General features: G+C 36.0%; 1 protein-coding gene across 2 annotated transcripts in view; it reads left to right on the forward strand.

Moving 5' to 3' along the window:
- The window catches only part of DYM (dymeclin), a 601,776-nt gene that overhangs the window by 166,583 nt on the left and 412,799 nt on the right, over positions 1–22,394 (forward strand). The window lies entirely within an intron of this gene.

Genomic DNA, 22,394 nt, shown 5'->3' on the forward strand with positions numbered 1-22,394 from the left:
GGGATTGGACCTTCTTTGCATATTCTCTGGTTCTTTAAGGTCCTGTAATACTTAAGTTTTAAGGGTGAAATAAGGTTTTATATACAATAAAGGGTTTGACTAAAATTTCTTGTTTTTCTTAATTTAAGACAAAATTGAAATGTGATTAAACTCTCAGTATTTAAATTTTTAAGAGCTAAATTTAATGAAATTTGTTCTGCCAAACCATAATTTCCATCACTAATACTAAGATTTTACATGGTAGTAAGTTTTACTATAGTACTACTAGTAGTACATAGCAGTAAGGTTTTACATAGCAGTCTCTGATATATGATTCCCCGCCCCCCCCCCCCCCCTTCTTCCCCCATTTACACTGGCCTTCAAAAACATTTTTTTCCTTTGCTGCTGTGATTAGTATCCCACCCCAAAAAGGCCAAAATAGTGATTCTTTGTTTTAGACAAATAACAGTTTAGAAATTCTTACTAATTAAAGATTAAGCTTCTCATTGACAAATTGAGGAATTATTAAATCATCACTATGGTAATGATATATAGTAATAATCATTTATCTTGTATAACAGTTGTTTTGCTTGTCAGTTTTAGTATATTCAAGGGTGACTATTTAGGGAAAGAAAAACTGTAGTAAGAGAACAAGAACGTGATATTTAGTAATAGACATACTCATGGAAAGAATAGGTTTGCAGTTTAAATGCTGGATTTTCAAATAAGTACTTTATTATCATTCATTCCAGTCTTAACATTTAATAGTTTTCTTAATATTAGCTATTATTTAGCAAAGGGTGACATTTAACTTCTGATTATTTTTCATTTTGCATGAATTTAGACAGGATTTGCCAGAAAGGTAAAATGAGAAAAAGATGCTTTACCTTTTAAATCTTATCAGAAGACCCCATGACCTAGCTCATAGGGATATTTTGGGAATTCTTCAGCTGAAGTTTAAAGTAGTTGCTTTTCTTAGAATAAAGGGACCAAGTGATTGTTGTTTGGAAGTTATTTTTTTATAAGAATAACAATTCCCAAAACTGTTGCATTTTATTTGATGCAGCTAGATGGCACAGTAAATAAAGTACTTGACTTGAAGATAAGAAGATCAAAGTTCAAATTCTGCCTCAGACATTTACTAGCTGTATGACTCAAGGCAAATCATTTCACCTTTGTTAGCTTTAGTTTCCTTATCTGTATAAGGGGGATACTAATAACATCTATCTTAAGGGTTATTGTGAAGATCAAATGGTATTATGTGTATGCATGCACACACACAAATACATGTACGTGCACACACACAAATGTATAGTAGTTTGTAAAGCATAGAATTTAATAAATGCTAATAGTGGTGGTGGTGGTAGTAGTGGTGGTAGTAGTAGTAGTAGTGGTGGTGGTGGTGGTGGTGGTGGTGGTGGTGGTGGTGGTGATAGCAGCAGCAGCAGTGGCAGTAGCAGTAGCAGAAGCGACAGTGGTGGTGGTGGTGGCAGCGGCAGTTAAAGATCTTCTCCTACCCATTAATAGGCCTCAAGTGAAGCAAATTAAGGGAAGCTTGATTAGGGGAGGTTTGTTTTGTAGGAAGGCCCACACCCTTTATTCATTAATGAGGCACTGAATCATGAGGGTCATGATGCCCTCTGTCTCTGAAAAGTGTATATACTCTGAGGTGAGGTTTTGCTTTGGGGCTTATTCTTTGAAAGAAGATTCGTGTGCCAGATGAGACTCTGGGTAGCTGTTAAGGAGGCTGCCCCCTCCTCCCTTGAAAATGCAGGTGTTGGTGCTTCTTTCTCTTCTAATTATGTATGTATGTATGTATGTAATGGTCAGACAGTTGTATCTCTCTGTTGATCTGTGATGTATGTATTGCTTATGGTCAGACAGTTAGAAGTCCTGTCGGTCTTTATTTCTCTGCTTGTATTTTCTCTGTTGGTGAATGGAATTAAAGAAAATCATTGACTCCCCTCAAAAGCTGCTTTCCTTTTAGAAAAGCAGATCAAAGAACCTATGCTAGCAGGCCATTCTGGATGTGTCAGGGTCCTTGCTGCTACGTAGTAGTAGTAGCAACAGCAGCAGTAGTAAGAGAAGGCATTTTTTGGTTTTGGTTGCTCATTAATTTATTGACTTAAATATTAAGTAGTCTGATAATTTCAAAATGGTGGTTATTAAATGCCCAGTCATTTAAATTAGGGGTGGCAAACTAACTTAATAAAGTTTTATTGCATTTACATAAAAACCATTGTTAGTTTGCAAACTGCACAAAAGCAAGCAGTGGTCAGATTTGACCCAAGTTTGGCAACGCTTGATTTAAAATGTTTTAATAATAGAAGATGGTCTAGGAAAACTGATACTCTCCCTCCATTTCATCATAGTCAAATTATTTGTTATACCTAGCATTCAGGCAAAATAAAGAATTACATAGGGTACATTTTTTGTATTATAGTCAACATGCTTTTTCTTAGATAAGTGATAAAAAGATTAACGTTGACTGCTGAAATAAATAATGAATTAATCTGCTCATTCTCAAATTCTCAAATAAGGAATTGTGGGAAATAGTTTAGTCTTTTGAATAAAGTGCTATTGAATGTCAGTTTCAGTTTATGTTCCTAAGAGTTTTGTCTAAAACCTCTTGAAATGGTTTATTTAATTGACTTTTATTATTTTTTAAATAAGATGGAATCATACGACCTCAGCATTAAGAAGAAATTCATCTGCCATTTAGTTCAACATATACCCAAAGAAGAATTTCTACTTCTTGTGTTTCAAAAAGTGGTCATCTACTTTATGTCTAGAGATCTCAAGAATGCAGGATTCTCGTCCCTCTTGAGGGAGCCTGCCACACTTTGGAGTAGCTGCATTAGGAAACCTTTCCTTATGTTAAGCCTAAATGTCCTGTAACTTCCTAACCATTTCTTCTTGTTCTTTTCTCTGAGGCCTAGAAAAAGTCACTCATCAAGCTGTTATTAAGTGATTATATGTTAAGTGCTGTGCAGAGTTTGAGGATGCAAAGAAAGGCAAGAAGAGTCCCTTCCGTCAAGGAGCTCACATTATATGCAAATAATTATGTCCATGCAAGATGTATACAGTGGAGGTGGAATGTAGACGGACAGACACCAGCAAATGAAGGGAGTGGGAAAAGCTTGCTGCAGAAGGTGGACTTTAGAGGGAGAGAGAACAGGGAGTCTGGAAATGAAGTATCCTGTGAGAGAAATAGCAAGTAATAAGATTGTATTGTATTGTGGATAGGGGAGGTTAAATTGTAGAAAGACTGGGAATGAAGGAAGGTGTGACATTTTGAAGTGCTTTAAATGCCAAACTGAAGTTTCTATATTTGATTCTAGAGATAATAGGGAGCCACTGTCATTTACTGAGAAGAGGAGTGACATGGTCAGAACTGTGCCTTAAGAAAATCACTTTGGAAGCTGATTATAGGATGAATTAAATTTGGAGAGAGCAAGAAGAGTAATTAGTAAACTGTTCCCATAGTCCAGGAGAGGAGTGATTGGTTAGCAAATCTATAGGTAACACAACAGTAGAAGGGATAGTTAACATGTTAGATGACAGAGGCAGGATTCAAAAAGGATCCAGAAAATGAGATTTGAGGAGTAGTTGGATAGATTGAAGGAGAACTCAGAGAGATCATATCATGGAAACTTAGAGGGAAGGAAATTTCCAGGAGGAGAGTGTTTTCAGGGGTGTCAAAAGCTGAAGAGAGAGAGCAAGAGGGATGAGGAAAGGCCTTTGGATTTGGCAACTAAAGTTAATAATTTTGAAGAGTATGTATGGTTTTGATTTTCTTGTGACAGACTTTTAGATCAGGGATTGGTAATACAAATGGCCTAAGAGCCACATCCAATTTGACTGCATGTTTTTGTACATCCTGTGAGGTAAGAATGGGTTTTATATTTTTAAATGCAATAAAATTTTATTTTAAAATCAAAAAAACCATTCTTAGTTTGTAGGATATTAAAAAAAAAAAGACTATAGTTTTAAGGCTTGTCATCTATAGGTTGTCAACCCCTCTTTTAGCTGCTTAAGTTTTTTCTTTCCCAAGTTAAACATTTTCAGTTCTTCAGAAGATTCTCTTATGGTTTAGCCTTGAGATCTCTCATCATTTTGATTCCATTCTCTCATTTGTGTATGCCCTTCTTAAAATGTGAACACAGAATTGAACATAGTACTCCTTCTAGATGTGGTATGACCAGAAGTAAGTTCAGTGAAATGATCATTTCCTACATTCTGGACACCATTCTTCTTTTAGTGGCACCTGTGATTATATTAGCTTTTTTGACTACCATACCACACTCTTGACATATAGAACTTGGACACTTAGCTGTGTGGCCCAGGGCAAATCACTTAACTTCACTCAAGCATTATTTTCCTCACCTGTAAAATGGGGATAATAATAATACCTACTTCATAGAGCTGTGCTGAGAATCAAATATAAGTAAATCATTTTGCTAACTTTCAGGCACTATACACATACTAGTATTATTATTGACTCATTTTGCTCAACGTTCAGCAGAAGCCTTGTATTTTTCCCCACAGTTATCATATAGTCATGCCTCTCCCATTTTGTGCTTGTGAAGTTGATTTTTATAACCAAATGTAGAACTTTACATTCATTTCCAAAGACTTAAATTCATCAAATTCTAGTTTATTAAGATCTTTTTGGATTCTGTCATCTCACATTGTCTATACTTCCTTGCTTTGTGTTGTCTGAATTTTTGTTCTGTGTGTTGTCAGTACATTCTGTGTTCTTAATAAAAGTTTGAGAAATAGGATTAAAACAAGGTCTCTACTAGAGATCACCCTCTAAATTTACATGAAACCATTAATAACTACTTCTTGGGCATAGCCATTCAACAAAAACAAATAAAGAATATTGTCTATGAAATTATTAATCTCATCACATAGAGTTTTTATGTATATACTGTTTAACACTTTAATTCCAGCAACTGTCTTTGCACTTTCTTTACTACATTTTAAAGTCCTTCATTGATGTTCTTTTCTTTTCTTTTTTTATCATTGTCGTTGATTCCTCTTCCTATCCCCACAAAAACCAAACCATCTTTTATCAAATTAATATGGTTATGAAAAATGGATCCATGTATTGGACATTTCTGAAAATATATGTCTCATTTTGTACATTTAGTTTACCTTTCTCTCAAGACATGGGGAACATGCATTGTCCTCAGTCTGCTGGAGCCATGGTTTGTCATTTCATTTATAATAATTCTTTAGTTTTTCTAAGTTTTTCTCTATAGTAGTACTATAGCCATCACATAACTTCTTCTCCTGATTCTGCTCATTTCATTCTACATACAAATCTGTTTCTTTGAATCCTTCCTTTCTTCATTTATTATGATGCAGTAATATTCCTTTACCCTCATATACCATAATTTGTCTAGCCATTCTCCAGTTTATGAGCACTCTTTTAATTTTTAGCTCTTTGTTACTAGTTAACGTGCTATGATGAATATTTTCATACATATGACCTTTTTATTTATATGTTTGGTATATATGCCTAGTAGTAATATCTCTAGGTGAAAGGGCGTGCATAAGTTTAGTGATTTTAAGTATATATTCCAAATTACTTTCCAGAATGGTTGTGCAAATTCATAGCTCTATTCACAGTGCATTTATGTGCCTGTGCTTTGGACAGGTCCATCTTGACTGATTTCATAGGTGCATACATAACTAGATGGAATGTATTCCTTTCTGCATTAAGAGAACACTGCTCACATAGTCTGGAAGACTTAGAGAACCAAGGCCTGCATTAGTCTGAAATGACACAAAAAAGTCCCCTTGATAATCTGCCCTTCCATTTTCCTTCCTTTGCTTGTCCTTGTCCCTACCTTAATGTACTTAGAAATACACAAGGTGGGTGAAAGCAAGTATTCACCTAAGCTGTACGACAGACTCCTTCAGACACCTCTAAAAAGAGAATCTGAACAAATTTTAGAGTGTCTCCTCAATCCACTAGGAGACAGAGTATGGCAGATTTCCAACCTAGGACATCCAGGAAGTTTGACGGGAAAGATCTGTTGTGTGGGACTGGAAGAGCTCAGAGCACACAGGCTGTACCAGTATGGACTCTGCCATAACAAAGCCAAGCAGTAAGCTCTGGACAGTCTGAAGCAGAGGTAGCAGCCATTGCATCCTTCTCAGATCATAATGCAATAAAAATTATATGCAATAAAAAATCATGGAAAGATAGACCAAAAATTAATTGGAAACTAAATAATCTAATCCCAAAGAATGAGTGAATTAAACAACAAATGATAGAAACAGTCAAAAACTTCATTCAAGAGAATGACAATAGTGAGATGACCTACCAAAACTTATGGGATGTTGCAAAAGCAGTTCTTCAGGGCAGTTTTATATCATTGAACGCCTTCATGAATAAAATAGAGAAAGAAGAGATCAATGAATTGGGCATGCAGACGAAAAAGCTAGAAAAAGAACAAATTGAAAATCCCCAAGTAAATACCAAATTAGAAATACTGAAAAGCAAAGGAGAGATTAATAAAATTGAAGGAGGGAAATATAGTTAATCTTACACAACATGACTATCGTGGAAGTCATTTGCAAAACTACACATAGGTAGCCTATATTGAATTTCTTGCCTTCCTAATGGGGGTGAGTGGGGAGGGAGAAAGGAGGATAAGTTAGAACTCAAAGTTTTAGGAACAACTGTCGAGTATTGTTCGTACATACACCTGGGAAAAAAGAAATACAGGTAATGAGGTATAAAAATTTATCCTTCCCTACAGGACAAAAGAGAAGATGAGGATAAGGGATGGGAGGGATGTTCGAAGGGAGGGCAGATTGGTGGTAGTGGTAATTAGAATGCTCAGCATTTTGGGGTGGGGACAGGCATGGGGAGAAAATTTGGAACTCAGAATTTTGTGTGAATGTTGAAAATTTAAAATAAATAAAATAAAAACAATTTGAAAGCGTTGCAAAGACTTGTAAAACCGAGCATATAATTTGATTTAAGAATATAATTCCAAGGTCTGTATCCCAAAGAGATAAAAGAAACTGGAAAAGAACCTCTTTATACAAGAATATTTATAGCAGTTCTTTTTGTAGTGGCAAAGAATTGGAAATTGAGGTGATGCCTCTCAATCAGGGAATGGGCAGACAAGTTATGGCATATGATTGTTATGGAGTACTATTGTCCTGTAAGAAATGATTAGGGGCAAGGGGTGTGGTTTCAGAAAAACCTGGGAAGACTTTTATGAATTAACTCAAAGTGAAACAAACAGAACCAGGAAAATATGCAGTTACAGCGATATTGTAACAGTGGTCAACTGTGAAAGACTTAGTTTCTCTGATCATAGGGACTTATGAGGAAAACTGCTATCCACCTCCAGAGAGAGAACTGATGAACTCTTAAGTAGAGATTGAAGCATACTTTTTCACTTTCTTTATATTTCCTGCTTTTTATTGTTTGGGTTTTTTTGCAACATGGCTAATATGGAAGTATTTTTTGCATGATTTCATATGTACGATTGATTTTCTATTGTTTGCCTTCTCAATTAGTGGAGGAGGGGCTGAAGGGAGGACAAGAATTTGAAACTTAAAAACATTTAAAAAATATGAATGCTAAAAATAAATATTTAAAAATAACTAAAATAACATAAAAATTGAATTACATATAGTACTGAATTCTTCTTTGAGTATTTGGCTTGGACTAGCTGGCCTTCTTAGCTCTATTTTCTTGTGTGCCATTTAAATTCAACAAACATTAAATTCAGTAAACATTTAAGTGCGTACTATACATGTGCAAAGCAGGGGATTTTTCCACTTTGTGAAATGAATGAGAGGCCATTTTAGGTTAAGGTAGTTAGGGAAGGACAGAGTCCAAACTCCTGTTCCTAATTTGCCCTGGTGCTCACTAATGTAGGTTGGTCTTTCCTGTTATTGATTTTTTTTCCTCATTCTTTTCTTTTCATAGTTTGAATTTTGGTTAATTTCCCAACACTCTTGTTTTTTAGTTGTTCTCTACTTTGTTCTTAAGCTTCCAGGCCAATGTATTCAATTTCTCCACTCTTTCTGGTTTCAGCATAATCTATAAAATTAAAGTGATATTTATTCCCTTTTCCAGATCATTGAAAAAGATGTTAAAATAAGTTCAGATCCAACATTGGCCTCTGTAGAACTCTTCAGCATAACTTCAGCCAGTTGGATTTCTTGCCAGGTGTCATTACTATTTTCAGTTCATTTGACTGTTTTCTTATTCATACTAAATTGAACTAATTTTGCAGTTAAAAATTTCATAAGGAGCTGAATCACATGTTTTCTTACATTTGAACATGTAGTGCTTTCTGTATAGTCCATTATTTTAATGTGCTTGATTTTTAAGAAAACATTTGCTTATAATGCTTTCTTTAGATGTCAGGGTTTTTTTCTTTTAACATTTGTTGCCTGTTTTTTAATCGTTGCAAAATTTATAGATGTTAGCTTCCATGACAGAGCTTATTTTTAATATTTATACTGTTGACTTTAAGAATCGAAATATTATACAGTGTGTTTGAAGACCTTGTGTACTAAAGATCAGAAGAAAATGTTATCTAGGTATTTCAAAATGCAGATAGTTTGGAAAATACCCTGAATTACTACTTCTTATGAACATGCATTTTGCTCACAACTGCTTGTTCCTGTCCCCTGTCCCCACTTACCATTCTTGGCTCTTAGCAACCACAATTCCACACACCTGGTTGCTGGTGCTTCTGGCCCTGGTCAATGATGCTAACTTTAATAGCAATCTAGGACTGGTACAGTAGTTCACCCTAGAATTGGCATATGCTGAGACTTTGACTTTGGTGATAAAGCATCCTGAAAACAATTACATGTCCTTGCCTTGAGCTGGGTCAGGATCTATGATGGCACATTGAGATTGGGAGCAGTGCGTGGGGAGGGAAATTAGGATAGGAATAGGTTGAAGTGAGAATGGAGAACAAGTTGCTTTTCCACACTAAGCTTCCTCTCTTCTGGTCTAGTCTTTTTCCCTTGTTCTTGTTTTCAGGAAAGAAATGATATAGTTAAATCAGAGAACTAGATGAGTAAGATGTGAACAGGCAAGCTTTCACTGCTTGTTGTCTAAGAGTTATTAAAAAAGTGAATTTATAATTTGTTTAGATAAACTAATTTTATTATACGCACATCATGATTACTCATATTTCAACAACTTTGTACTGTATTTCGTAATGGATTTGTCTGCTAACTTGATGTGAGCCCACTGAAATACCTTGTCTCCTTGTCTTGTGTGTATTTACTGTTCTTTCTCATAACATAGCATCATTAGTGTTCTTTTCCTTCCTGAAACTCTGTATACTGCTTCATATGAAAATATCCTCTCCTGAAAGTTTAACAAGATGGCAATTAATTTTTTCAGTGGAAACTTCCCTTCCACCTTTTTTGTTTAAAAATGAACTCAACCACATGATATTGCTTTGCAAGCCAGGTTCATAGGACCATGGAGTTAGATTTGGAAGGAACTTAAGAAGTCCATTAGTCCAGCCTCCTCATTTTACCCGTAGGAAGCTGAGATCTCAAAGAAATCAAGCAACTTGCCTAATGCTGCACAGCTAACAAATATTAGAACTGGGTTTAAGCCTTGTCTTCTGACTCCAATTCCTTTACTCTTGAGCAGAAATTTTAGTAAGATACATAGTATTATACTTTACATTGTAGTCACAAATGACTGGTTTTATTGCCCCATGTTGCTTGATACCTTAGCTGGAGTCAGGCAGATCCACAACTAGGTTGGGCCAACTAGACTTTATCAGGACAGGGAATTAAGGCTAGGAAAGTTGGCTCAAGGGTAAAGAATTGGAACCTCAGATTATACTTAGGTTCCATGTAAATCTGTCATACAAGTTGGAGATTGGAGGGGGAGAGCACAGTTGAAACCAGGGTGATGCTAGGATTCTTGGAATGGAAGTCCTAAGCTTTGGTTCTCCTCAGGGCTGAGGAAGGGGCCTGGTTCTAATCTTGAGAGCTAGACCCCTAACCCAGGGAGTAGGTCTCCCTCATGGTCAACAAATGTGAGATGAGGATATTTGGGGACCAGAATTAGTCTGTGAAGGTCCCCTTCCTCTCTGTCCTTGATTGGATTGTATGGATATTGGGAATGACTCTTTAGGGAAGGTTGGAGAGTAGGGGAAGGGAAATAGTGCTTTTGCTTCTGTTGGTAGTCAGTTTTTTTCTGAAATGTCCTCTGTCTCTCCTGTATTGGGGAACTTTCTTTCTCATCATGTTTTGTTCACTGTGTTTTAAAAATTTCTGTAGTCTGAGGCCTGTGAAAGAAGACCCAAGTTAAAGGTGTTGGTAGGTTGCATTGAGAAAGGCGAAAGGAGGAATCTTTGTGGCATCTCTCAACCTTTCAGGAGCTAGATTGCCCCAATCAGGTGAAAATTCTTTTCCAGGGCTAAGATTTCTTTACCACCTTTAAGCAGAATATGCCCAGAGAGAGGCAATTGTGAGGTGGGGACATTTTAACCAGGACAAGATAGGGGAAGGAGCCAGTTCCTCAGATCCAGATAAGGACTATGCCTTCCTAAGGAGTAATAGCCTATGCTTCTTCCGTCCCAGGGACTTTTCTTTTCCTGAAGGTTTTATCTTCCTGAAACAACTTCAGCATTCCTTGTTTAGTCCAGAATTGGGGATTGTGGAAGTTGGTTGGGTGAGCTTGGAGTCAGGGTTGGCCAAGGACTGAAAAGTTTCTGTCTCTACTCACCTGCTTATCCTAAGTCAGGAAATCAGGCACCTTTGTTTTGGAAAGTTTAGTCCCACCATTTCCCAGGTAGAACTTGCAGTGCACAGTGCTGAGTTCGGATTCTGCCTCAGAAATTTACTTAATTGTGTGACCTCAGGCAAATCATTTTGCATTTCTCAGCCTCAGTTTCCTTGTCTGTAAAATGACTAATAATACCATCTACCTCACAGGATGGTTTGTAAGGATAAAATGAAGTAACATGTGTAAAGTGCTCTGCAAAATTAAAGCACTGTATAAATACTGTTATCACCATCATATCACTGCCATCATCATCAGTCATCATCATCATCATCATCGTCAATTTTTTTTATCCCTGAGGGTAACCAGATTCTTTCAAATTGCCTGAAAAAACACTGGCCACTCTGAAGCTGCCATTACTGGAAGTTTTCTCCCATTCATAGACAAACTCTTAGAAAAAACTGTCTATACTTGGGGCCTCTGCTTTTTAACCTCTCACTTCGCAACCTTTATCATCTGATTTTTGACCTCATCACTCAAGTGACACTGTTTACGAAGCTTATCAATGATTATGTGATTTAATGACCTTTTCTCAGTCCTTATCCTTTTTTCAGCATCATGTGATACTTTTGACCACCTTCTTCTAGACATTCCTTCCTGAGTTTTCGCGGTGTTACTTTCTCCTGCTTTTGCTAGCTATCTGACTGCTCCTTCTCATCACCTTTGCTGGATCATCATTGTTGCCTGTGTGTATATATCTCAGGGTTCTGTGCTGGGTCCTCTTCTCTCTTTATGCTCTCTTCAGCTCCCATGGCTTCAGCGACCAGCTAGTGCCCAGACCTATTTATCCAGCTCTGATTCCTCTCCTGTGTTACTGTACCATATCACCAATTGCCATTTGAACATCTCTGATTGGATGTTCTTTAAACACCTCAAATCTAACATGTTCAAAATATAATTTAACTACCTTTTCCCCCAAAGCCTTCCTTTATATCCTTTTTGCTGTTGAAGGTGTCATTGTCCTTCAAGTCAGCAGAGTTCACAGCGTATTGTACAGGGTGTCCCAAAATTCTTAGTGCAGTTTTAAGCATATAATACTTATAATACTTTATATATATAATAGTTATGTATATATAAGTATTGTAATACTTATATATACATATAATAATAACTTCCATGCATATAGATTTAAGTATATATTGTCATTACTTTCATATATATGTAAAATGTCATTTATTTATCGTTAAACTCAAAATATTAAATATTTTTCCATGACAACTGAGAATTATGACATAATTTTTTTCTATTTTGTTCCATTTGTTTTTCTTTATAGTTGAAGATAATTTAACTGATCTCTATGAGGAGAAGAAAGTGATGAAATAGAAATGCCTACCGTTACCATTTCTCCTAGTTTATTTTAATAGCCTGATAGTTTTGTTTTTGCTCCCAGTTTTTCTGTCCAATCCATCATTTAAACCACTCTCTGTCTGTGTAACAAAGATTGTTCCAAACACCTTCTTTTCTCAGACCTCTTTCTATGCCACTCCCTTCTTTGTCCCCATTAGCTGAGGCCCTTGCCTTATACTTTACTGAGAAACTAGCAACTATTTGCAGTGGACCTCTTCTTCCCTTCTCTCCTCCTCAAACCCATCTTTACACATTCTCTCACACTCTTCTCTGCCATTCACTCTACATTTCACTGAAATTAGACTATTTGTGTTCCCTTATTTTTACTTCCTCTAATTATTTTTCTGTTCCCTTCACTCCTCTTTCTGCCTCTATTCTGTTTCCCACACTTGGAATGCTTTTCCTCAAGGCTCTTCTCTGTTAAGGTTTTCTAGCTATCCCTTTCCTCCAATTAGAACTAATTTTTCCTTAAATTTCTCAAACATTTCCTTTTCTCATGTCACTTAGCCTGTTCTACCTTATCATTGTTGTGTTTGCTATTAATGACTGTCAGCTCCTTGATGACAGGGAACTATGTCTTCTTGTAATTTTGTGTCTCTAGTGCCTTTCTTCTAAGAAGTAGTTTTATACTGATTTCAATATAGTTTGTAAGTTCCTTATATTAAAGGATCATACAAGTTGAGCTAGAAAGGCTATCTAGTCAGTGCCCCTTGTTTTACAAAAGAGGAAACTAAGACCCAGGGAGGTGATGTGATGCCTTCTAAGATGCTTTGCATGTATATGCTCAGCATCTAGCTCTCTGCCTGTAGGTACTTGATGATTTCTTGGATTGCACAGTGCCAGATATGTGATTTTAACTCAGAGATAATATGAACCTAGATTTCGAGCTGAAAGTGGTGTTAGAGACACAGAAAAGTTAAATGATTTCCCCAGGCTCACACAGCTAGTGAGTGTCTGAGGCAGGATTTGATCTCAGATCTTCCTGACTCTAAGTCCAGCTCACTAGCCACTGCAATTAACTATGAATTTATCTGTCCTAGCCAAGATTCTTTCTGTTGTACCATGTTGCTTCGGTTGGGTGGCTTTTCCCAGTGTTTAAGATCTGGATTCAAGTCCTGTCTCTGACATATATTAGCCATGTAGCAAGTGACCTAATCGCTCAGGGTTAGGCAACTCTTTAAGACTGCAGTAAAGATAACCAACCTACATTGACAAAGAGGTTCTCACTTGAGAATTTTCTGTTATAATAATACAGGCCCAGTACCTGTCTATATTTGTGTGTGTGTAAATTTGCAATAGAAAACATGGGAAAGTAACTTTCACTTAAATCATAGTATTTCCAAGTTTGTGGAACAGATGTATTCCTTTTTAATGTAAATAGTATTTTTTTTCCAATTACATGTAAAGATAACTTTCAACGTTCAGTTTTTATAAGATTTTGAGTTCCAGATTTTTCTCTTTCTGTCCCTTCCCCTATTTCTAGGTGGCAAGTAATCTAATATAAGTTATACATGTGCAGTCATGTAAAAGATATTTCCACATTAGTCATGTTGTGAAAGAAGAAATAGAACAAAAAGGAAAAATCCTAAAAAACAAAGAAAGTGGAAATAGTATGCTTCAACCTGCATTCACACTCCATCAGTTCTTTCCCTGGATGTAAGAAAGCATTTTCCATCATGAGTCTTCTGGAATTGTCTTGGATCATTGTGTTGCTGAGATGAGCTAAGTTAATCATAGTTGATCATTGCACAGTATTGTCACTGTGTACAATGTTCTCCTGGTTCTGCTCAGTCTTTCCAGTTTTTTCTGAAATCTGCCTGCTCTTCATTTCTTAAAACACAATAGTATTCCATTACATTCGACTACCACAACTTGTTCAGCCATTCCCATTCAGTATATTATACAGGAGAAAGTTATCTGTAGTAATTCACAACAACAACAACCTGTAGTTGAAGTGATCTCTGGTTTCAGCAGCATGAGTTCTCTATCCTCAGAAGATTATCATAACCCCTTCTTGCTTAGTAGATAGTTCATGACTTATTTATGTCCCACCTCTGCCCTCCAAATCAGTACTGAATTTATTCTTATATCTTAAATACTGTGTTCCTGAATTCATACTTGGAATCTTTTAGGGATTTGTTAAGGACTTCACAGAGCTTGAGTTCTGCCTTTATGAACCATTGATGTTGGAGTTTAGTGAAGTACTTGTAACTGATATGATGGTTTCTAGGAAAAATTTTATTGTTTCTATAAAATTGGCATATTTGCAGTTCATACAAAACTTTCATAGCTTGATAACTTAAATTTTTGCTCACCCAATTCTGCTAATGCTTCATTTAAATGTATGCCAACTTTCAAAAGTTGTATAGTAACATGAGATATAATTGTTGCTTTAAAAGAATTCTGAATTCTTGTCAAATTTTACTTTTATTTACCTAAAAGAGTCATGTAATGTAAAATAGATAATATAGAACCAAAGAAGAAAATCCCAAAATTTTAATAATTTTTAGTATTTAAAAGAAATGAAGTAAAATATGCAGTGAACATGACTTTTGAAAAGATTTTATGTTAAAAAAATTGATGTTGAAAATATGGAACAAAGTTTTCAACAGAATAGTTAATTGGGTTTTTCTTTTAAACAAATGGCACAGTACCCACTAATTACTTAATTTACATTTTTGTTGAAAAACGTTTCAAAATGTTGTCTTCATGGTTGAGGATTTGTTCCCCTGTTGTTAAACTTTTCAGAATTTCCATTGTAAATTGAGTTAAAGAAAATTTGCTTTGGCTTCCAAGGCCTTATCTCAGAAGTTGAGCTTTTCTTTCTTAAAGTAATTTTTTAAAAAATCTATTTAGTTGTGTTTATATAGTGGGGCAGCAAAATAATTGGTTTCAGATGCTTCTAATGTTCTTTAAAATTCAAGAAATGCTTTATTCTATAAAATTGAATTTTGTATATGATTAGTAATATACTTTGGAAAAATGCTTCAAATGACTCACTTTCCAACATTATTCATTTGTACCCGATAGAATTTTGTTTTCTTCTAGTTCTGTCTACCTTTATATTTTCATAATCTTTGTACATATTATTATTTAGATTTTATCTTCATTATATCATTTTATGCAAGTCTTCTCATCATCTTTTGAATTTTTCCTCTTCATGTTCCTTATTACTTGATAGTATTGCATTGTATTCACATACCACAATTTCTTCAGCCGTTCTCCAGTTATTGGGCACATTTTTTATTTCTAATTTGTTGCTGTTTTAAATAGAGCTACATTTAATTTATATGTATATTGTGTTTTTGTATATATACATCAGTCTACAAAGGACTGCTGTGATCTTTTCATTGTTACGTGAAGATTTCCCTGTGTTGCTGAAAGCACGTCAGGGGACTATACACTTTTCTAGATTCTACCATGATTAAAGATGTCCTCTTTGAGGATCAGTCTAATTAAATATGATTCTTATCACTAGTCCATTGGCTACTTGGTAATGAATTATTGTCCATTGTGGCACCTTACAAAACAAAAAAGACATAATTACCCTTTGTACCTCTACTTTTTCAAGGACAATAGTACAGTACATAAATAATAACTTAGCTCTTGGTATTCAACATGTGGGAATCTTGTGATCAAGGAGTAAACATACTATTAAAGAAATTGACTTACATGAATTTTTAAATCCTCACTAAATCAAGGATTCTTAGCCTGGAGCCTTTGAACTTGTATGTATGTTTTAAGTATTTTAATAGCTTTATATCAGTTTAATTGATTTCCTTTGTAGTCTTATAAAATTTTATTTTATATATTTAAAAACAACTATTTTGAGAAAGGAGTCTTAGACTTCACTAGACTGATACAGGATTCTATGACACAGTTTAAGAAAGCCCTCCTATAGATGAAAGTAGATTACAAGAGGAAGTTATAGTCAAATGAGATGATAGCTCATTTACTGTATTTTCTCATTTACTGATGGCTGCAAAATGAATGAGAAGACAAAGATTTCCTGTTGGGGTTTGATATGTGCTTCCCCCCTCAGTTTTTCTAACAAAGAAACCATATATGGAGATTAAATACCAATGTTAATCTCTGTATAGAAATCATGTACAATTAGAATAAGTTTTTTTTAACTTATAAAGAAACAAATACCCAGATAGAATTTGACTTATTCCTTACAACCCTTTACTGTTAATAGTGATTTTTTTAATGGAACCTAGTTTCTCTCCCTCTAACTTGAATAGACTTTATTTATCCAAAATTTTTTTGGAGCCAGATACAATTTAAAACAACTCTGAGATTTCAGCTTAGTTTGTTAAACATTTATTAAGTACCTACTACTATATGGAAGGTGGGCAGCTAGGTTGCACAGTGGTTATAATGGTGGGCCTGCAGTCAGGAATACTTACTTTCCTGAATTGAAATCTGGCTTTAGACACTTATTTAGCTGTTTGACCCTAGGCCTAATACTATTTGCCTCAGTTTCCTCATCTGTGAAATAAGCTAGAAAATGAAATGACAGACCACTCTGGTATCTTTGCCATGAAAACTCCAAATGGGGTCTTAAAGAGTTGAATATGACTGAAAAATGACTGAACAGCAATATATAAGGCACTAAGAAATAAGAAGAATACATAAACCTGAAGTGTCTTTCCCCATATCTAATCCTTCCATTATACTTTTTATTTTGCTTTCTGGGCAGGCTTACTTTAAACCTTTTCTTTCTCCTTCCATCTTTTGTGCCTTCTTAGGACCTGGCTCCATCCTGATGACACTGCATCTTAGGCTTCCCTTTCCAGTGCTGCTTGCACTTTCATTACCATCTTGTCCTCCTTCCCTCACCCAAAACACATACATTGGTCCCCATTACTACTTCAGGCTTTCTTTCTACTATCATACAGCAACCTTTCCTCCTTTAATGCTTCTTATTCAGATTTATCATCAATCTAGTTCCTGGTAGCCATTATCTATTGACCTCTAGGACATTTTGTTTTATTTCTCAGTGACTTCAGTACTTGACTCAGTCTTTCTATCACAAATCCTGCCTTTATTCTAAGGAACACATGTGTTGATGGTCCCTTGCTTCCCAGTTCCTGTCTGCTTAATTAGCATGAACTATTCTTCCACTCCACCTCAGTTTCCTACAGTGTTATGTTTTACACTTGATCTTGCCATCAATCAGAAAGGTTCTACTTCTCTGAACTCTTAAATTTCTTTATCTGTTCATAATCTTTTTATCTTTCTGTCTTTCTCTAAGCCTTGCTGCCCACAACCTTGTTTTTATCTTCTTTGTGACCTCCAGTCCTCCAACTCCTCAGTTTTTTCCTAGGTTATCACCCTAATCAGGGGTGGGGAACTTGTGGTCTCAAGACCACATGTAGCCCTCTAGTTCCTGAAGTGTGGCCCTTTGACTGAATCCAAACTTCACAAAACACGTCCCCTTAATAAAAGGATTTGTTCTGTGAAACTTGGCCTCAGTCAAAAGGCTGCACTCGAGGACCTAGAAGGCCAAATGTGGACTTGATACTGCTCTCTCTGTTCCCTTTCCTTTCTTGACCCCTTGGTGAGTCATTTCAGTTCTACACTATTCTCTTCTCTCATGTCCCTTATCCTATTGCCATTCTTACTCTTCCAAACCCCAGCCTTGAATTATGCCCACCAGTCGCTGCTTTCTCCCATATTCATATGTTTTTGAACAGAGCTTGAGTAGATCACAAAACTGCTAACTGGTTCCATTGCAAATTTTTATTACATAATCTCAACCATAATAAATGTTCAAGATATTCTCCCCTTTCCTTCAGTACCCCACACCTACTCTCCTAAGCTGAGAACCTTGTCTCATATTTCAGTGGAAAAACTGAGGCCATTTGCCCAGATCTCCCTGTTCTCTTCTCATTTCACATCATATCTTTCCCTACTATGTACTCCTTCAGCCATCTCATATGAAGAGTTGATCCTTCTTGCCAAGAAATCCCTTAATATGTACCCTTAGTCCCATTCCCTCCCATTTTCTCCAGCACCTTTTCTTATCCCATCTCTAATTTTCATTATCTCCTTATCAACTATCTCCTTTTCTCATGCCAGCAAATATGCCCATATCTCCCCCATCCTTAAAAACCTTCACTTGATTCCACTATAGTACTAGCAAATGTCCTGCATCTCTCTTCGCCTTCTTGGCTAAACATTTTGAGAAAGCTATCTGTAATTAGTGCTTCCATTTTTCCTTCTCTCCCTTGTTCCACAATCCTCTGAAATTCAGCTTACAACTTTAATCATTCAACTGAAGCTTCTCCCTTTGGAGATTCCAGTGATCTCTTAATTGTTAAACCTGATGGCCTTTTCCCTTTCTTCATCTCTGAGGACATCAGTAGTCTTTGATTGCCTTTTCCTAGTTATGTTCTTGATTTCTGTATTTTTGTGACACTACTCACTCCTGATTGTCTTCTTGCCTGTTTAATTCCTCCTCAGTTATCTTTACTGGATCTTCATCTATGTCATGGTTACTAAGCATAGATGTCTCCCAAGGATCCTCAGCTCTTTTTTCTTTTCCCCTCTACTGTTTCACTTGGTGAGCTCTTAGCCCCTGGGTGTTCATTTGTCATCTCTTTGCAGGTGATTCCCAGATCTCTCTGTATATCCACAATCTTTCTTTTCAGCTTCAGTCTCAGATCACAAGCTGACTTTTTGATATCTTAAACTGAATGTTCCATAAACATCTAAAATTCAACCTATCCAAAATAAAACTCATTCTCTTCACTTCCAATCACTTCCGTCTTATGAATTTCTTTATTACTGCCCTAAGGCTCCAAACCTCTACTTTATCCTTGATTCCTCTGCCTCATTGATTCCACACATCCAGTCTTTTGTTCTGTTACTGGTGAAGACTTGCATCGTCAGTGTCATCCTTGAGTATTCTTTTGTATTCACATCCAAACTGTTACTAGGTCTTTTCATTCCTACCTTCATGATAACGATACTGTATATCCCTTTCTCTTCATGTACACACATGTACTTCCCTGATACAGGCCCCCATCACCTGGTGCTTCCACCATTCAGTGACCTCTAGTTGGTCTCCTTACTTCAAGTCTCTGTCTTTTAGTTAGCTGCCAAAGTGGTTTTCCTAAAGCATGAGTCTGTCCATGTTTTCCCCATATTAAAAAAATTTCCAGTGACTCATTGTTACCTCCAGGATCAAATTTAAAATGCCCAGTTTGAAATTTAATGCCTTTCACCACTTGGCCCCTTCCTACTCTGTACCCAGGCCTAGCCTCTCAATCATCAGACTCGCATCTCCAACTGTCTGTTGCACATCCTGACCTAGATGTACTGTAGACATCTTAAACTCAGCATTTCCAAAACTGAACTCATTATCTTTTTCTGTCAAACCCTCTTCTCTTCCTAGCTTTCCTATTAGTGTCAAGAGTACTACAGTCTTCCCAGGCTTACAATCCTAGGTGTTGTCTTTGACTCTTCACTTTTTTTTCTCCACTCCCCGTATTTAATCTATTGCCAAGTCCTGTCGATTTGACCTTTGTAATATCTCTGGTATATGCCTCGTTCTCTCCTCTGACACTGACACCACCATACTACAGTTGTCTGTCACTTCACACCTGAACTACTGCAATAACCTGCTGGTTTGTCTGTCTTCCTCAAGTCTCTCCCTGCTTGTGTTCATCCTTCATTCAACTGTTAAAGTTATTTTTTAAAAGCATAGAACTGACTGTATCAAAATGGAGAAAACAATACAATGAAGCCAAGGCTAAGTGTAATGATCAGTCTTTATCCTCAAGAAGAGTTAGAGAAATGCTCACCTTGACCATTTGCCAAAATCTCCAAATTTATGTAGGGATTCTTTTCAGGTGTGGGTTGGAATCCCCATATGGGGTTGTGACCCACAGTTTAAGGAAGTGCTGAAGGGCTCGTGAGTGGCAGAAGTTTAAGAAGCCCTGGACTAGAGCACTGCTGAGGTATCTTCAAGTATGAAAAAAATTCCAATGGAGTATTATTGCATGGTGAGAAACAAAACAAAAAAAGATGAGGCATTTGGAGAAACTAGGAAAGACTTATTTGAACTATTGTAGAGCACAGTAAGCAGAACCAGGAACACAGTATACACTGACTTCAGTAGTATAAGTGAAAACAACATTAGAATGTAGCTGAACTCTAGTTAATTGCAATGAATAATCCTTTTAATTTTATTTTATTTTCAGTTCCAAATTCTGTTCCCCTTTCCCACCCATCGAGAAGGCAAGAAATATGATACTCAGTAAAACATTTCCACATTAGCCACATTGCAGAGTGAAAAAAAGCAAGAAAAAAAGTGAAAAAAATGCTTTAGTTTGCATTTAGAGTCTATCAGTTCTCTCTCTAGAGGTGGATAGCTTTTTTTTTTATCATGAATCTTTTGGAATTGTTGTGAATCATTGCATTGATAAGAGTAACTAAGTCTTTCACAGTTGATTATCATTACAAAATTGCTGTTACTGTGTACAATATTCTTCTAGTTCTACTCACTTCACTTTACATCAGCTCATATAAGATGAATAATCTCTTGATGGGAGAGGTGTAGACTGTGGGTCTGCCACGAGGCATGTGTTGTCACGCATGATTGGATGACTGTTCATTTTGTTTAACTATACTTCTTTGTTACAAAGGAGGGTTCTGCTGAGGGGTTGAGTAGTTATTTATTGAGAAATGACTGTGATGGGGAAAAGCAACTATAAAATATTATAAAGTGAAAGGACACTTATTTTTTAATTGAGATGGTCAGGAGCATTGGAAGGATGGAAAATAGAAAAAAGTTCTAAAGTGGAGAGGCTGGAACTTGAAGGAACTGGTGACTAATAAGCTCAATGTTCTTTGGAAAGCAGAAATTGAGATCATTTGCAGAGAATGAAGGGGCCCATGGTAGGGAATGGAAAAAAATATGTTGGAATAGTTGCTCTGGGTAATGGGATTGGGTATGCATAGAACTGTATCCATTTGGATGGCCAAAGCAGCAATGATAGCTTAGTTTTTTTTTTTCCTTTCTCAGTGTACAGGCTTCTGAAGCATAAATGTTGACAAATATTACTAATCAGTATATGAAAGTAATATAAGTATATTAAGGTATAATGTTTTGCATATACTTGACATATCATTTGCATGTACTTGCATATCATTGACATAATAAATTTTTAATTCCCTGTTGATATGTTTTTGTTGCGTAAGGTGTTGTTTGTGGGTATTTGTCCTGGCTCCCTCAGTAAGAGTCTATTTGATAAAATACCTCGACTGTTTCTTTTTATTTTTTTCACAGTAACAGATAAGAGGCATTACACATGAAATTTGATATGTGGCTAAAGGTATGCCAAAGTACTTGCTGCCTATCTCGTGTGTGTGTGTGTGTGTGTGTGTGTGTGTGCGCGCTTTTTATTTTCAAGAATTTGCTCAGTTGTTCTGATGTTTTTATAGCAAGTCATTCATACTCCTTAGCCTGGTCTCTTTTGTGAAGTTAATGGATACTCATTTGATTTTATAATTAACAAAATGTAGCATTTTAGGGAAGATTTGAAATTAATACCTTACAAACTGGACCAGATTGACAGAATGATGAGCTAGACAAATTATACAAGTGGATCTCATCATTCTGGTACTTGTCAAGTATGTTTTATTGGAAGATTTTTGAAGGAAAAAACCCCAGATAAGCAATAAAATGGTGGGTGGGAACAGTTACAGAATTATCTGAATTATATGTTTTCTTTAGTATGTTTCTGGTATGTATGAGTAGAGGTTGCAATAAATATGTCTTGAATTGAGAAGGAAATAATCTCATTGAACATGGACCATAATCCACAAATTATAATCATGAGTGTATGTGGGAATCTATTCACAAATTGTCATCTCTGTTTCAGAAATGTAGGTGGGAAAAAAAGGCATAAAGTGTGATAGTTAATCTGCTAAAATTGTCTGGTCAAAATATGTGAATAATAAATACTTTAGTGCCTCATAAGGTATAATCTTTCTCATTTACATCTGTGCAGTGGATTGAACACTATTTTCCCTCGTTTCCTTAAAACTGATCAAACTCTTGTATGAAATTTTCAGGCATTTGGAAGAACATCTTATATTAGAGCATTTGGATTCATCATTAATTCATTAACAGGATGAATTGCTGTGCTTCTAGGTTTCCTTTCCCATTTAAAGTGATCTCCGGATTATGTATATTGAGTGATTCTTTTTTTCCTAAAGTCCTGACTCTCTATTGGTTGAGAATCTGATGATC

The sequence above is a fragment of the Notamacropus eugenii genome, chromosome 4 (assembly GCF_028372415.1).
Source record: "Notamacropus eugenii isolate mMacEug1 chromosome 4, mMacEug1.pri_v2, whole genome shotgun sequence".
Lineage (NCBI taxonomy): Eukaryota > Metazoa > Chordata > Mammalia > Diprotodontia > Macropodidae > Notamacropus > Notamacropus eugenii.